At 46.4% G+C, this 17,318-nt stretch overlaps 1 protein-coding gene across 1 annotated transcript in view; it reads right to left on the minus strand.

Moving 5' to 3' along the window:
- The window catches only part of LOC143806107 (complement factor B-like), a 144,615-nt gene that overhangs the window by 46,081 nt on the left and 81,216 nt on the right, over positions 1-17,318 (minus strand). The window lies entirely within an intron of this gene.

Here is a 17,318-nt window from a genome sequence, read left to right on the forward strand (position 1 = left end):
CATCCAGCCACTGATGTTTCTAGATTGTTAGTCATGGGGAAAGCAAAAGAATTGTCAACAGATCTACGGGAAAAGGTAGATGAACTGTACAAAACAGGAAAGGGATACAAAATGATATCCAAGGAATTGATAATGCCAGTCAGCAGTGTCATGATCTCTGCAGGCAGAGATCATAGCAAGCCTATAGAGGGACAAGCTCTCGGAAGATGGAACTATACTGACCATGAACTAAGCCTGCCGCGCAACTAGAAATAGCCAGGTAGCATTTCCTATTGATCGCTAGATGCCCAGCTCTGGCCTAAGACCTAAATAGCTAGCAGAGGGAAATATAAGACCTGGCTCACCTCTAGAGAAATATTCCAAAGAAGACAGTAGCCCCCCACATATAATGACGGTGAGTTCAGATGAAACAACAAACGCAGCAGGAAAATAGTCTTAGCAAATTTGAGGTCCGCTTACTAGATAGCAGAAGACAGATAGTATACTTTCATGGTCAGCAGAAAAACACTAACAAAACACCATCCAGAGATTACCTTAAACTCTGGCATTAACTCATAACGCCAGAGTAGCAATCCCTGATCAACGAGAGCTTTCCAGACACAGTAACAAAACTTCAGCTGTGAACTGGAACAAATAGGCAAAACAAAACATGGACAAAGTCCAACTTATCTAGTAGTTGTCTAGAAGCAGGAACAAGCACTGAGAGGCATCAGATAACATTGTTGACCGGCAAGAAACCACCAGAGAAATGAGCTTAAATAGCGACACCCACTACTGATGGAACCAGGTGAAACAGGAAAGAGGATGACAAGTCCAATTCCACAAGCGGCCACCGGGGGAGCCCAGAATCAAAATTCACAACAGTACCCCCCCCTCAAGGAGGGGGCACCGAACCCTCACCAGATCCACCAGGGCGACCAGGATGAGCCCTATGGAAGGCACGAACAAGATCAGAAGCATGAACATCAGATGCATTGACCCAAGAATTATCCTCCTGGCCGTAACCCTTCCAGTTGACCAGATACTGGAGTCTCCGTCTGGAAACACGAGAGTCCAAAATTTTCTCCACAACGTACTCCAACTCACCCTCAACCAACACCGGAGCAGGAGGCTCAACTGAAGGTACAACAGGTACCTCATACCTGCGCAATAACGACCGATGAAAAACGTTATGAATGGAAAAGGACGCAGGGAGGTCCAAACGGAAAGAAACAGGATTAAGAATCTCCAATATTCTATAAGGGCCGATGAACCGAGGTTTAAACTTAGGAGAAGAGACCCTCATAGGGACAAAACGAGAAGACAACCACACCAAATCTCCAACACAAAGCCGAGAACCAACACGACGATGACGGTTGGCAAAACGCTGAGTCTTCTCCTGGGACAACTTCAAATTGTCCATAACCTGCCCCCAGATGTGATGCAATCTCTCCACCACCGCATCCACTCCAGGACAATCCGAGGATTCCACCTGACCGGAGGAAAATCGAGGGTGAAACCCCGAATTACAGAAAAACGGGGACACCAAGGTGGAAGAGCTGGCCCGATTATTGAGGGCGAACTCTGCCAATGGCAAAAAAGCAACCCAATCATCCTGGTCAGCAGAGACAAAACACCTCAGATATGTCTCAAGGGTCTGATTAGTCCGCTCGGTCTGGCCATTAGTCTGAGGGTGAAAAGCAGATGAAAAAGACAAATCTATGCCCATCCTAGCACAGAATGCCCGCCAAAATCTAGACACAAATTGAGTACCTCTGTCAGAAACAATATTCTCAGGAATACCGTGCAATCGGACAACATTCTGAAAAAACAGAGGAACCAACTCAGAAGAAGAAGGCAACTTGGGCAGAGGAACCAAATGGACCATTTTAGAGAAACGGTCACAGACCACCCAGATGACAGACATCTTCTGGGAAACAGGCAGATCTGAAATAAAATCCATCGAGATGTGTGTCCAAGGCCTCTTAGGAATAGGCAAGGGCAACAGCAGTCCGCTAGCCCGAGAACTACAAGACTTGGCCCGAGCACAAACGTCACATGACTGCACAAAGACTCGCACATCTCGTGACAGGGAAGGCCACCAGAAGGATCTTGCCACCAAATCCCTGGTACCAAAAATTCCGGGATGACCTGCCAATGCAGAAGAATGTACCTCAGAGATGACTCTGCTGGTCCAATCATCCGGAACAAACAGTCTATCAGGCGGACAACGATCCGGTCTATCCGCCTGAAACTCTTGCAAGGACCGCCGCAGATCAGGAGAAACGGCCGACAAAATTACTCCCTCCCTAAGGATACCTGTGGGTTCAGAATTACCAGGAGAGTCCGGGTCAAAACTCCTAGAAAGGGCATCTGCCTTAACATTCTTAGAACCCGGTAGGTATGACACCACAAAATTAAAACGAGAAAAAAATAAAGACCAGCGCGCCTGTCTAGGATTCAGGCGTCTGGCAGTCTCAAGATAAATCAAATTTTTGTGGTCAGTCAATACCACCACCTGATGCCTAGCCCCCTCGAGCCAATGGCGCCACTCCTCAAACGCCCACTTCATGGCCAAAAGCTCCCGATTCCCAACATCATAATTCCGCTCTGCGGGCGAAAATTTGCGAGAAAAGAAGGCACAAGGCCTAATGACGGAGCAGTCGGAACCTTTCTGCGACAACACTGCCCCAGCTCCGATCTCCGAAGCGTCAACCTCAACCTGAAAAGGCAGATTCACATCAGGCTGACGCAACACAGGGGCAGAGGCAAAACGGCGCTTAAGCTCCTGAAAGGCCTCTACAGCATGAGGGGACCAATTAGCAACATCAGCGCCTTGTCTGGTCAAATCAGTCAGTGGTTTAACGACATCCGAAAAACCAGCAATAAATCGGCGGTAAAAGTTGGCAAAGCCCAAAAATCTCTGAAGACCCTTAAGAGAGGAGGGCTGAGTCCAGTCACAAATAGCTTGCACCTTGACGGGATCCATCTCAATGGAAGAGGGAGAAAAAATATACCCCAAAAAGGAAATTTTCTGGACCCCAAAAACGCACTTAGACCCCTTCACACATAAAGAATTAGACCGCAGAACCTGAAAAACTCTCCTGACCTGCTGGACATGAGAGTCCCAGTCATCAGAAAAAATCAGAATATCATCCAGATATATTATCATAAATTTATCCAGAAAATCGCGGAAAATATCATGCATAAAAGACTGGAAAACTGAAGGGGCATTAGAAAGACCAAAAGGCATGACCAAATACTCAAAGTGGCCCTCGGGCGTATTAAATGCGGTCTTCCACTCATCCCCCTGCCTGATCCGCACCAAATTATACGCCCCACGAAGATCAATTTTAGAGAACCACTTAGCACCCTCTATACGAGCAAACAAATCAGTAAGCAATGGCAATGGGTATTGATACTTAACAGTGATCTTATTCAGAAGCCGATAATCAATACATGGTCTCAAAGAGCCGTCTTTTTTTGAGACAAAGAAAAACCCAGCTCCCAAGGGAGAAGAAGATGGACGAATATGTCCCTTTTCCAAAGACTCCTTTATATATTCCCGCATAGCAGCATGTTCCGGCACAGACAGATTAAACAAACGACCCTTTGGATATTTACAACCCGGTATCAAATCTATGGCACAATCGCACTCACGGTGCGGAGGTAACGACCCAAGCTTGGGTTCGTCAAAGACGTCTTGATAATCAGAGAGGAACTCAGGGACTTCAGAGGGAATGGACGACGAAATAGAAACCAAAGGTAAGTCCCCATGAATACCCTTACATCCCCAGCTCAACACAGACATTGCTCTCCAGTCCAAGACTGGGTTGTGAGACTGCAACCATGGCAATCCCAGTACCAAATCGTCATGTAAATTATACAGCACCAGGAAACGAATAATCTCCTGGTGATCCGGATTGATACGCATGGTTACTTGTGTCCAGTATTGTGGTTTATTATTAGCCAATGGGGTGGAGTCAATCCCCTTCAGAGGAATAAGAGTCTCCAAAGGCTCTAAATCAAAACCACAACGATTGGCAAAGGACCAATCCATAAGACTCAGAGCGGCGCCAGAGTCAACATAGGCGTCCGTGGCAATGGATGACAAAGAGCAAATCAGGGTTACAGACAAAATAAACTTAGACTGAATGGTGCCAATGGAAACAGACTTATCAAGCTTCTTTGTACGCCTAGAGCATGCTGATATAACATGAGTAGAATCCCCACAATAGAAACACAATCCATTCTTCCGTCTAAAATTCTGTCGCTCGCTCCTGGACAGAATTCTATCACACTGCATACTTTCTGGCGTCTTTTCCATAGACACCGCCAGATGGTGCACCGGTTTGCGCTCCCGCAGACGCCTATCAATCTGAATAGCCATTGTCATGGACTCATTCAGACCTGCAGGCACAGGGAACCCCACCATAACATCCTTAACGGCATCAGAGAGACCTTCTCTGAAAGTTGCCGCCAAGGCGCACTCATTCCACTGAGTAAGCACAGACCATTTACGGAATTTTTGGCAGAAAACTTCAGCTTCGTCTTGCCCCTGAGATAGTGCCATCAAAGCTTTTTCTGCCTGAAGTTCCAAATGAGGTTCCTCATAAAGCAAGCCCAAGGCCAGAAAAAACGCATCCACATCGCGTAACGCAGGATCCCCTGCTGGCAATGAGAAGGCCCAATCTTGAGGGTCACCCCTGAGCAAGGAAATCACAATCCTAACCTGCTGAGCAGGGTCTCCAGCTGAACGAGACTTCAGGGACAAATAAAGCTTACAATTATTTCGGAAATTCTGGAAGCTAGCTCTATTCCCTGTGAAGAACTCCGGCAAAGGAATTCTCGGCTCAGATACCGGAGCATGTACCACAAAATCTTGTAAATTTTGTACTTTCGTGATGAGATTATTCAAACCCGCAGTTACACTCTGGAGATCCATGATTGTCAGGTGCACACAGAGCCATACAGAGATTAGGAGGAGAGAGAGAAAAAAGACTGCAGCAAGGCAGACTGGAGGAAAAAAAAAAAAAAAAATTCCAGCAGACTTCTTATAACTCTCCTTTCTCAACCTGGGTCTTTAACACTTTAAATGGCCGGTCAAACTGTCATGATCTCTGCAGGCAGAGATCATAGCAAGCCTATAGAGGGACAAGCTCTCGGAAGATGGAACTATACTGACCATGAACTAAGCCTGCCGCGCAACTAGAAATAGCCAGGTAGCATTTCCTATTGATCGCTAGATGCCCAGCTCTGGCCTAAGACCTAAATAGCTAGCAGAGGGAAATATAAGACCTGGCTCACCTCTAGAGAAATATTCCAAAGAAGACAGTAGCCCCCCACATATAATGACGGTGAGTTCAGATGAAACAACAAACGCAGCAGGAAAATAGTCTTAGCAAATTTGAGGTCCGCTTACTAGATAGCAGAAGACAGATAGTATACTTTCATGGTCAGCAGAAAAACACTAACAAAACACCATCCAGAGATTACCTTAAACTCTGGCATTAACTCATAACGCCAGAGTAGCAATCCCTGATCAACGAGAGCTTTCCAGACACAGTAACAAAACTTCAGCTGTGAACTGGAACAAATAGGCAAAACAAAACATGGACAAAGTCCAACTTATCTAGTAGTTGTCTAGAAGCAGGAACAAGCACTGAGAGGCATCAGATAACATTGTTGACCGGCAAGAAACCACCAGAGAAATGAGCTTAAATAGCGACACCCACTACTGATGGAACCAGGTGAAACAGGAAAGAGGATGACAAGTCCAATTCCACAAGCGGCCACCGGGGGAGCCCAGAATCAAAATTCACAACACAGCAGTGTTCAACCTGTGATTACCAAATGGAAAATCAGGGGCTCTGTAGTAACAAAACTATGGTCAGGTAGACCAGCAAAAATGCCATCCACAACTGCCAGAAAAATTGTTCGGGATGCAAAGCAAAACCCACAAATAACATCAGCTGAAATACATGACTCTCTGAAAACTAGCGGTGTGGCTGTTTCAAGATGCACAATAGGAAGGCACTTGAAGAAAAATGGCCTGCATGGTCGAGTCGCCAGAAGAAAGCCATTAATGCGTAAATGCCACAAAGTATCTCACCTACAATATGCAAAACAGCACAGAGACAAGCCTCAAAACTTCTGGAACTTGGTAATTTGGAGTGATGAGACCAAAATTGAACTTTTTGGCCACAACCATAAAGTTACATTTGGAGAGAGGTCCACAAGGCCTATGACGAAAGGAACACCATTCCTACTGTAAAGCAAGGAGATGGATCGCTGATGTTTTGGGGATGTGTGAGCTGCAAAGGCAAAGGAAACTTGGTCAAAGTTGAAGGAAAGATGCACTCATCAGCCTGGAAGCTGGACATGGGACGTACTTGGACATTCCAACATGGCAACGATCCAAAACAGTCGACCTTTTATTGGCTACAGAAGAACAAAGTGAAGGTTCTGGAGTGGCCATCTCAGTCTCCTGACCTCAGTATCATTGAGCCACTCTGGGGAGATCTCAAGTGCACAGTTCATGCTAGACAGCCAAGGAATTTACAAGAACTGGAGGCTTTTTGCCAAGAAGAGAAGACAGCTTTACCATCTGTGAAAATAAAGAACCTCATCCACAACTACCACAAAAGACTTCAAGCAGTCATTGATGTTAGAGGGGGCAATTAAGAAATGGGGTATGTAAACTTTTGAGCACAACTGTATATACAGTGCCTTGCGAAAGTATTCGGCCCCCTGGAACTTTTCAACCTTTTCCCACATATCATGCTTCAAACATAAAGATACCAAATGTAAATTTTTGGTGAAGAAACAACAACAAGTGGAACACAATTGTGAAGTTGAACAAAATGTATTGTTTATTTCAAATTTTTGTGGAAATTCAAAAACTGAAAAGTGGGGCGTGCAATATTATTCGGCCCCTTTAACTTAATACTTTGTTGTGCCACCTTTTGCTGCGATTATAGCTGCAAGTCGCTTGGGGTATGTCTCTATCAGTTTTGTACATCGAGAGACTGAAATTCTTGCCCATTCTTCCTTGGCAAACAGCTTGAGCTCAGTGAGGTTTGATGGAGATCATTTGTGAACATCAGTTTTCAGCTCTTTCCACAGATTCTCGATTGGATTGAGGTCTGGACTTTGACTTGGCCATTCTAACACCTAGATACATTTATTTGTGAACCATTCCATTGTAGATTTTGCTTTATGTTTGGGATCATTGTCTTGTTGGAAGACAAATCTCCGTCCCAGTTTCAGGTCTTTTACAGTCTCCAACAGGTTTTCTTCAAGAATGGTCCTGCATTTGGCTCTGTAAGGAGGTTGCTTTTCCTGCTCCTTACCCGGAACCACTTAGTCAGACAGCTGGGTTGTTGGGGGGAAGACGTTCTGCCCTGGACAGAAGGGACCATGTGACTGCTGGGGGCAGAGAGGAAGAGAGAGGGGTGTGGTCAGAAAGAGCGGGAGAGCAGAGCGCGCGGGACAGAGGGGATAGCGCGCCAGAGAGAGAGCAGGCTGCAGCGCCGCGCTCCCCAAAAGAGAGTGCTCCCCATGCGGGCACTGAGGTTGAGATACCAGCCGTAGTGAAGGCTGGATGTGAGTGTGGACTTGGAAGCCTCCGTAATCAGAGAAGACATATCCCCTTACAGTGACCTGAGTGTGCAGCCCCGGTGACCGCACTGACAAGCCAGGACCCCTGAGTGTCACAAAGTAAACTGCTCAGTGTGTGTGTAGCATTGCTGCTGCAGAGAGAGACTGCCAGCCTAATATACAGAGACTCGCAGCAGAGTGGCTGTGTTACTTCCTGCTTCCAGCTTCACTGGGAGAAAAGACTGCAAAGACTTAACCCCGGAGTCTCCAGTTCCCAGGAGACAGAGGAGAGACTTCAGGATCTTCAAGCGCTGCTGGTGACTGTACCCACGTTGGAATAAGGACCCTCCAGTCAGGACTGCTCTGGACTGATAAGTTACAAGCATCTCCCTGGGAGCCATGTTAGTTAACCTGCCAAAATTCTCGAGGAGCAATGTCATGTTGTGGAGTTGGACGGAGCACATCCGAGGGATGATGCGGATGCAACCTATGACGCCGGCTCTGCAGGCGGAAATAGCTGTGATGGCCCTAGAGGGGGATGCACGGGACACTGTTATGCTCAGACCCCCCCATGCGAGAGATACCCTGGACAAAGTAATACGTATACTTGAGGAGACGCATGGGGACCCCACTGATGTAGGGGAGCTGCGCATGCGACTGTTTCGCCGGGTACAAAGAGAGGGGGAGACAGTGACGCAATATATGAATGCCCTGAGGGCTTCATGCTGCCATCATACGGAAGGACGGCGTAGGTGTGGGGGCAATTGACGTTGTGCTGCGAGACCAACTGGTGACAGGCTTGCGAGATGTGTTGATGAAACAGGCCCTGCGAGAGCGCATGCGCGTAAAGCCAGATATGACTTTCACTGAAGTCGGGAGTGAGGCACGCACGCGCGAGCAAGAGCAAGGGCTGGTAGTGCCAGTGGGGAAGGTATGGAGCAGGGAGGTACCCTCAATGGGTACAAGACTTGAAGAAGGAGGTTAAGCGGGTCCATGAGGAAGTGGCTGAATATAAGAAGACCCCTGCTGCAGAGTACAGCCCTCTGGTATGAGAAAGAGAGACCGCCCCCCCAAAGTGAGACTAGTGCCGCTCGGCGAAGAACACTAAAATTGTGGAGCACCCAGTCAGAATGAAGAGGAGATGACATGGACCCGGGATTCCCGGTTGAAGATAAGAAGAATCTGGGAAGAGATTGAGAGTCTGGGGAAAGCCCTGACTGCCGTTTTGGGGACCAACGGCATACCCCGAGGTAACGTGCGGAAGCAGCCAGAAAGAGATAGCGGAGAGGTGCGTAGCATGAAGAAGGCTCCAGTGGTGGCCCCAGAGTGTAACTCCGTATTCTGGAGTAAAGAGCAACTGCAGATGAGAGATGTCTCCCACTGAGGTCGACGATCCAGACTGAAGCGCCCTCCAGACAGACGCAGACGTGAGTGCTGGTCGTGCAGAAGGGTGGGACACATGTCCAGAAATTGCCCTACCCGAGAATAGCAGTGGCAGAGATCCGCTCACCCCTATGAGGGTCCTGCTAACTTGAGGGAAAGTCGCCCCTGGAGAGAGTGGTATGGCAGGAAGAGAAGAGCCCCACCTAGAGCAAGACAGTACCACAATGTTGGATGCCCAGGAGAAGGGGAAAAAGTACCAAGTGTTCCTGCGACGCTCATTTTCAAGGTCCTAGTCGATGAGAAGGAGGAACCATTGATGTCGCCCCCTGAGGTGAAGAGTGTGCTGGCTGTCAGCTCACAAGATCCTGATCGCACAGAGGAAATGGAACCGCTGTGTGAGACAGGGCGTGTGGCTGAGATGCCCTGGGAAGTGATGCCTGCAGAGCCCGGCGCAGATGATGAAGAGTCAGGCCTGCATGGTCTTAATCCATCTGATTCTAGTTTCGACAAGAATGCTCCTGTCAAAGAGAGGGGGAGCTATGGAGAAGAATTACTTGTACTGAGCCCCCAGACTGAGGAGCCCGGGCAAGAAGCCCCTAAAGTTTCCGATAACGACAAGGAAAAGGACAAATCGTCTATGCAAGCATCTGCTAGCGGCAAAGCCAAAAAGAAGAAGAAAAAGAAGAAGAGGACAGTGGATGCCGTTGGAAAATCTAATGTGACAACACATGCCGACGAGGTAGAGGAAGAATATCTCAACCTGACTGATGAACAACTCCTTGACCATTTAGTTTGGCAGTATGTGAAAGGAGAAAGGCAGAAGGAGATGCGAGAATTGCAGGTATCTGACTCCCCTCAAAAGAACAAAGAGAAGCACGAAGTGTCCGCGCCCGTGGAATGGCGAGCTTCAAGACAGGGGGAATGTAAGGAGGTTGCTTTCCCTGCTCCTTACCTGGAACCACTTAGTCAGACAGCTGGGTTGTTGGGGGGGAAGACTTTCTGCCCTGGACAGAAGGGACCATGTGACTGCTGAGGGCAGAGAGGAAGAGAGAGGGGTGTGGTCAGAAAAGAGCACGTGGGACAGAGGGGACAGCGCACCAGAGAGAGCCGGCTGCAGCGCTCCCTGAAAGAGAGTGCTCCCCGTGCGGGCACTGAGGCTGAGATACCAGCCATAGTGAAGGCTGGATGTGAGAGTGTGGACTTGGAAGCCTCCGTAATCAGAGAAGACATATCCCCTTACAGTGACCTGAGCGCGCAGCCCCCCGGTGAACGCACTGACAAGCCAGTGTGTGTGTAGCATTGCTGCTGCAGAGAGAGACTGCCAGCCTAATATACAGAGACTCGCAGCAGAGTGGCTGTGTTACTTCCTGCTTCCAGCTTCACTGGGAGAAAAGACTGCAAAGACTTAACCCCGGAGTCTCCAGTTCCCAGGAGACAGAGGAGAGACTTCAGGATGTTCAAGCCCTGCTGGTGACTGTACACACGTTGGAATAAGGACCCTCCAGTCAGGACTGCCCTGGACTGATAAGTTACAAGAACATTCGTTAACCGTTTCGCTTCAGCTTAACTGTTTACTTTATCTCTATTAACCCCCTGTTTACTCCCTGCGAGGAGAATCTTACTCCTGTTAATAAATTCCCCTCAACAGTTGGTCTGTCTGTTCCATGGTGACATACTCAACCCTGCACCCTATTACAGCTCCATCCATCTTCCCATCAATTTTAACCATCTTCCCTGTCCCTGCTGAAGAAAAGCAGGCGCAAACCATGATGCTGCTACCACCATGTTTGACAGTGGGGATGGTGTGTTCAGGGTGATGAGCTGTGTTGCCTTTACGCCAAAGATATCATTTGGCATTGTTGCCAAAAAGTTTGATTTTGCTTTCATCTGACCAGAGCACCTTCTTCCACATGTTTGGTGTGTCTCCCAGGTGGCTTGTTGCAAACTTTAAACGACACTTTTTATGGATATCTTTGAGAAATGGCTTTCTTCTTGCCACTCTTCCATAAAGGCCAGATTTGTGCAGTGTACGACTGACGATTGTCCTATGGACAGACTGTCCCACCTCAGCTGTAGATCTCTGCAGTTCATCCACAGTGATCATGGGCCTCTTGGCTGCATCTCTGATCAGTCTTCTCCTTGTTTGAGATGAAAGTTTAGAGGGACAGCTGGGTCTTAGTAGATTTGCATTGGTATGATACTCCTTCCATTTCAAGATGATTGTTTGCACAGTGCTCCTTGGGATGTTTAAAGTTTTGGAAATCATTTTGTATCCAACTCTGGCTTTAAACTTCTCCACAACAGTATCACGGACCTGCCTGTTGTGTTCCTTGGTCTTCATGATGCTCTCTGTGCTTCAAACAGAACCCTGAGACTATCACAGAGCAGGTGCATTTATACAGAGACTTGATTACACACAGGTGGATTATATTTATCAGCACTAGGCATTTAGGACATCATTGGATCATTCTGAGATCCACAATGAACTTCTGGAGTGAGTTTGCTGCACTGAAAGTAAAGGGGCTGAATAATATTGCACTCCCCACTTTTCAGTTTTTGAATTTCCTCAAAAATGTAAAATAATCAATAAATTTCGTTCATCTTCACAATTGTGTTCCACTTGTTGTTGATTCTTCACCAAAAATTTACATTTGGTATCGTTATGTTTGAAGCATGATATGTGGGAAAAGGTTGAAAAGTTCCAGGGGGCTGAATACTTTCGCAAGGCACTGTACATAAGTACCCTGGTACAGTCACTGCCAGCTCCACAATAACAAAAAAAAGTAACCACTAATATCTGCCACCACCAAACATTTATACAGTACGATTGGACACTCATTACAGGTAGCGGATGGCTTCAGGGGTGCGATTTACAGAGCAAGAGGAACGGAACTATTAAATTTGATATATTTAATACAGAAAGGTAGGCGGTGTTGATAAAAAATATACAAAGATGATACAACATGGGATCAAAACAATATGGTATATAAAATTACTAAAAAGAAATAGAGATTAGAGATGAGCGAATATTTAAATATTCGGTTCGGCTCACGAATATAGCCAAACATATGCAGCGTGACAGCGTCGGAAACACCAAAGCAGCGCTTCTGATTTGCGATGAAATCATCCCTGCCAATCAGAGAGCCACGGTTCACATGCTGTCAAAAGACAGTGTGAGCACTCAGCTGTGATCGGAGGTATAAGGTTTACCTCCAGTCACTGGAGTCAGCTAATGGACAATGACTATGGGGTTAGTATTGAGGGTGTCTTATTGACACCTCTCTATTACTAACCTTGGGGGTTGATGTCACCTGACAATACAAAGGTGACATAAACCCCCCAACTATCACCACACTTGCCACCACTACAAGGCAAGTGGGAAAAGTGAGGCTAAGTGCCAGAATTGGCACATCTAAGAGATGCGCCTTTTCTGGGGTGGCTAGAAAACAGAATGCGGAGGGCACCATCAAATACAATAAGTTATAGGGGTCTACCTGAAGCATGTCAAGAACAGTAATGCGATAAACAAGAAAAAGAGGACATGCTATAAACCGGGACCACCAAAATACACAAAATATAAAGTTTATTGAAAGCCACAAAACACCCATAATTTTAAAAACATTTAAAAACTGAGATACAGTACATCTCCATAGTAGGGTCAAAACCACCGGACAGAGACCCAAATGACATCAATACATAGCATAAACAATATATCTTCAATAATCACATTTCATTGCTGACCCAAGCATGTAGGAAAAAATGAATAAATGCCAAATACAGATGATCAACTGCATAGAATATAAGGTATCACATGCACTAGCATGCACTAGAAAAAGGCAAATATGGCTGAAGACAGTTCATATGTCTGTGTGTGATATTTGGAAGGTAGAGATTGGAGGCTTTACAGCACCAAAAGGATTGCCTACCGCCTTAAATAGGGCTGAAAAATATGCTTACCCCCAAAGATGGAAAATTCATGCTTAAGATGCAGAAAATATAAAGTGTCACATGCACTGAAGAGGAGGTAGATATGGCTGAAACCAATTCACAGGTCTATATGTGACATTGGAGGGTAAAGCTTATAGCGCCATAAAGGCCTACAGCCTTAAATATGGCAGAAAAACATGCTTACCATCAAAGATGGAGAATTATGCTTAAAGTGCATGACCAGATGGAGTGTGGGTCAAGAGTCCAGGGGCACTGGAGCCCAACGCGTATCGCCACTAAAGAGTGGCTTCATCAGGGGCGAGTGTGGTGTACCGCCAAATCGCGGTCGGACTGCACCTGTCGCTGATTGCTCGCAGGATGTCGGGGGTTCGAGGTGCCGGATATCAGGGGTTTGGGGCGCAAGATATAGTACAGCCACATAGTATATAACACAGCCACATAGTATATAGCACAGCCATGCAATATATAGCACAGCCACGTAGTATATAGAACAGCCACGTAGTATATAACACAGCCACGTAGTGTATAACAAAGCCACGTAGCATATAACACAGCCACGTAGCATATAGCACAGCCACGTAGTATACAGCAGAGCCACGTAGTATATAGCACAGCCCATGCAGTATATAACACAGCCCACGTAGTATATAGCACAGCCACGTAGCATATAGCACAACCACGTAGTATATAACACAGCCACGTAGTATTTAACACAGCCACGTAGCATATAGCACAGCAAAGTGTGGTTCAAATCCCGAGCCAATTCACGGCCGGACTGCGCCTGTTGCTGATTGGGCGCAGGATGTCGGGGGTTGGGGTGCTGGATGTCGGGGGTTCGGGGCGCAGGATGTCGGGGGTTCGAGGCGCAGGATGTCGGGGGTTCGGGGAGCAGGATATAGTACAGCCACGTAGTATATAACACAGCCACGTAGTATATAGCACAGCCACGTAATATATAGCACAGCCACCTAGTATATAGCACAGCCACGTAGTATATAACACAGCCACGTAGTATATAGCACAGCCACGTAGTATATAGTACAGCCACGTAGTATATAGCACAGCCACGCAGTGTATAACACAGCCACGTAGCATATAACACAGCCACGTAGTATATAGCACAGCAAAGCGTGGTTCAAATCCCACGCCAATTCGCGGCCGGACTGCGCCTGTTGCTGATTGGTCGCTGGATGTCGGGGGTTCGGGGCGCAGGATGTCACTGGTTCGGGACGCAGGATGTTGGGGGTTCGAGGTTCAGGATATAGTACAACCACGTAGTATATAGCACAGCCACGTAATGTATAGCACAGCCACATAGTATATAGCACAGCCACGTAGTATATAACACAGCCACGTAGCAAATAACACAGCCAAATAGTATACAGCACAGCCACGTAGTATATAGCATCCACATAGTATATAGCACAGCCATGCAGTATATAGCACAGCCCACGTAGTATATAGCACAGCCACGTAGTATATAGCAGCCACATAGTATATAGCACAGCCACGTAGTATCTACCACAGCCACATAGTATATAACACAGCCACGTAGCATATAATACAGCCACGTAGTCTATAACACAGCCACGTAGTATATAGCACAGCCACATAGTATTAAACACAGCCACGTAGTATATAGCATCCACGTAGTATATAGCACAGCCCACGTAGTATATAGCACAGCCACCTAGTATATAATACAGACAGCCACATAGTATATAGCACAGCCACGTAGTATATAGCACAGCCAGGTAGTATATAGCACAGCCACGTAGTATATAACAGACAGCCACGTAGTATATAGCACAGCCAGGTAGTATATACCACAGCCATGTCGTATATAACACATCCACTTAGTATATAGCACAGCCACATAGTATATAGCACAGCCACATAGTATATAGCAGCCACGTAGTATATAGCACAGCCACGTAGTATATAGCACAGCCACGTAGTATATACCACAGCCACGTAGTATATAGCACAGCCATGTAGTGTATAACACAGCCACGTAGCATTTACACAGCCAGGTTCAGGGCGCTGGATGTCGGGGGTTCGGGGCGCAGGATGTTGGGGGTTCGGGTCGCAGGATGTAGTACAATCACGCAGTATATAGCACAACCACATAATATATAGCACAGCCATGTAGTATATAGCACAGCCACGTAGTACATAACACAGCCACGTAGCATATAACACAGCCACGTAGTATATAGCAGCCACGTAGTATATAGCACAGCCAGGTAGTATATACCACAGCCATGTAGTATATAACACAGCCACTTAGTATATAGCACAGCCACATAGTATATAGCACAGCCACGTAGTATATAACAGCCCACGTAGTATATAGCACAGCCACGTAGTATATAGCAGCCACGTAGTATATAGCACAGCCACGTAGTATATAACACAGCCACGTAGCATATAACACAGCCACGTAGTATATATCACAGCCACGTAGTATATAGCAGCCCCGTAGTATATAGCACAGCCACGTAGTATATAACACAGCCCAGCCACGTAGTATATAGCAGACACATAGTATATAGGAGAGCCACGTAGTATACAGCACAGCCACGTAGTATATAGCAGCCAAGTAGTATATAGCACAGCCACGTAGTATATAGCAGCCAAGTAGTATATAGCACAGCCCACATAGTATATAGCACAGTCACGTAGTATATAACAGACAGCCACGTAGCAAATAACACAGCCAAATAGTATACAGCACAGCCACGTAGTATATAGCATCCACATAGTATATAGCACAGCCATGCAGTATATAGCACAGCCCACGTAGTATATAGCACAGCCACGTAGTATATAGCAGCCACATAGTATATAGCACAGCCACGTAGTATCTACCACAGCCACATAGTATATAACACAGCCACGTAGCATATAATACAGCCACGTAGTCTATAACACAGCCACGTAGTATATAGCACAGCCACATAGTATTAAACACAGCCACGTAGTATATAGCATCCACGTAGTATATAGCACAGCCCACGTAGTATATAGCACAGCCACCTAGTATATAATACAGACAGCCACATAGTATATAGCACAGCCACGTAGTATATAGCACAGCCAGGTAGTATATAGCACAGCCACGTAGTATATAACAGACAGCCACGTAGTATATAGCACAGCCAGGTAGTATATACCACAGCCATGTCGTATATAACACATCCACTTAGTATATAGCACAGCCACATAGTATATAGCACAGCCACATAGTATATAGCAGCCACGTAGTATATAGCACAGCCACGTAGTATATAGCACAGCCACGTAGTATATACCACAGCCACGTAGTATATAGCACAGCCACGTAGTGTATAACACAGCCACGTAGCATTTACACAGCCAGGTTCAGGGCGCTGGATGTCGGGGGTTCGGGGCGCAGGATGTTGGGGGTTCGGGTCGCAGGATGTAGTACAATCACGCAGTATATAGCACAACCACATAATATATAGCACAGCCATGTAGTATATAGCACAGCCACGTAGTACATAACACAGCCACGTAGCATATAACACAGCCACGTAGTATATAGCAGCCACGTAGTATATAGCACAGCCAGGTAGTATATACCACAGCCATGTAGTATATAACACAGCCACTTAGTATATAGCACAGCCACATAGTATATAGCACAGCCACGTAGTATATAACAGCCCACGTAGTATATAGCACAGCCACGTAGTATATAGCAGCCACGTAGTATATAGCACAGCCACGTAGTATATAACACAGCCACGTAGCATATAACACAGCCACGTAGTATATATCACAGCCACGTAGTATATAGCAGCCCCGTAGTATATAGCACAGCCACGTAGTATATAACACAGCCCAGCCACGTAGTATATAGCAGACACATAGTATATAGGAGAGCCACGTAGTATACAGCACAGCCACGTAGTATATAGCAGCCAAGTAGTATATAGCACAGCCACGTAGTATATAGCAGCCAAGTAGTATATAGCACAGCCCACATAGTATATAGCACAGTCACGTAGTATATAACAGACAGCCACGTAGTATATAGCAGCCACTTAGTATATAGCACAGCCACGTAACATATAGCAGCCATGTAGTATATAGCAGCCACGTAGTATATAACACAGCCCACATAGTATATAGCACAGCCATGTAGTATATAACACAGACAGCCACATAGTATATAGCACAGCCACGTTTTATATAGCAGCCTCGTAGTATATAGCACAGCCACGTAGTATATAGCAGCCACGTAGTATATAGCACAGCCCACATAGTATATAACACAGCCACGTAGTATATAACACAGCCACGTAGTATATAACAGCCCACGTAGTGTTATATGCTACATGGCTGTGTTATATACTATGTGGCTGTGATATATACTACGTGGC

The sequence above is a fragment of the Ranitomeya variabilis genome, chromosome 2 (genome assembly GCF_051348905.1).
Source record: "Ranitomeya variabilis isolate aRanVar5 chromosome 2, aRanVar5.hap1, whole genome shotgun sequence".
NCBI lineage: Eukaryota > Metazoa > Chordata > Amphibia > Anura > Dendrobatidae > Ranitomeya > Ranitomeya variabilis.